The following is a 1,942-nucleotide window of genomic DNA, read 5'->3' on the forward strand; positions in this document are numbered from 1 at the left end:
GGAGAGCCCAGTAATTTTACTGATCCATAGGGCAATGCAGGCTGGAGCACAAGCTCCTGGTAGGGACACCCATGCCAGTAAGGTCTATGGGGAGAAATGAAGCTAAGAGTGACCACACACCCACATTCTGTGGAGATACGTATTATGGTAGTAACCAGATCCAAATGTGATACCGGCTCGGACGTCGCCCGGGTTAACAAGGTCCGCGTTCGTGAGTTAGGCAGAGGCTCACGTTCGAAAAATAGGCCACAGTCTCCCCTGGTTACCGGTGGCGAAAGCAGCACCGGCCCAAGCATGGCTACTGCAATGCCCTCAACAGATGTGAGGAACCAACCCAGCCTTGGTGTTTCTGTGGCAATGCATCCACAGACCACAAAGGCTGGAAAACCACGCCAACGGATGAAATGGACGGTAGAAATGAATGAGTTTATCATCCGTACTTACTACACGATCACAAAACTCGAAACAAACATGACAGCATACAGACAACAACTACACCATAGATTCACACAACAGTATCCTCATCTCACTGTCACCGAACAAAGGGTTGTTGATCAAAAAAGAACAATTATACACAACAACCTTATTCCACAAACAACACTTGAACTTATCAAACAACAGGTTGCTGATCAAATACATCAACAGACAGAAACATCTAACATTAATGAAGATCATGTAACCTGTCAGGATAATCCAGTAACAAGCATTGATAATAACACACATACAACAATTAGCACTAATGATACTACAGACACTTCCTCATCCATCACTGATAACATAGACATGGATTTAGTTAATACGCTCTCACTTATATTTCAGGAAACACTCACTAAATATACAGGCACAGATCCCACACAAAGACCACGAATACCAAAAATCAACACGTCGAAGGAAGTAGGAAAAACACTAAATTATGTAAACACTCACTTACTACCACACTACATTCATTCAATTTCTACACTCGCAGACATTCATACATTAGTTTATGCTGGGGCAGTCACAGTAGTGACACACCATGGACTGAAAGTACAATCACAGACAAATACACAGAAAACACAATTCTATCACAAGCCTGCCTGGCAGAGAAGAATAGAAACACAAATAAATGACATTAGACAGCAATTAGGCAGGCTGACACAATACACTAAAAACAACATAACACCCAAATTAAGGAAACAGCTCAAAAACATTTTCAAGAAAATAAAAACACACACAAAACATGAACATCACAACACACGCATTACAGAATACATTGATACACTAAAACAAAAACTTGCTGCCAAAGCACGTAGACTCAAACGATACAAAACATGTACACTACGAAAACAACAAAATAAATTATTTACAAACAATGAAAAACTCTTTTACAGACAAATTAATAACAAAGCAAACACTGATACACAGCACAGTGGCACACCAACAGAAGAAGAACTCACAACATATTGGTCTTCTCTTTGGTCCAGTGCTGTCACGCACAATGCTGAAGCAGGCTAGATCGAGGAGGAGAACAAAAACTTACACAACATACCAACTATGACCTGTGTTGAAATAAGCATACGTGATTTCCAATACACTGTTAACAGAACACACAACTGGAAGACACCTGGTGTAGACAACATTCACAATTTCTGGTACAAAAAGTTTACATCACTGCACCAGGAACTAGCTAAACACCTAACACACATCATCATCAATCCACAAGACATGCCAAATTTTCTTACTCAGGGCATCACCTACATGAAACCTAAAAACAACAATACCACAGACCCCACACAATACAGACCAATTACATGTCTTCCAACACTCTACAAATTATTGACATCCTGTATCGCAAACAAAATATACAAACACGTTGAAGAACACGACATTCTAACAGAACAGCAAAAAGGTTGTCGTAGAAACCACAGGGGATGCAAAGAACAGTTACTCATAGATTCAGTCA

Source organism: Centruroides vittatus, unplaced genomic scaffold (assembly GCF_030686945.1).
Source record: "Centruroides vittatus isolate TY-2023 unplaced genomic scaffold, ASM3068694v2 contig_359, whole genome shotgun sequence".
Taxonomy (NCBI): Eukaryota; Metazoa; Arthropoda; class Arachnida; order Scorpiones; family Buthidae; genus Centruroides; species Centruroides vittatus.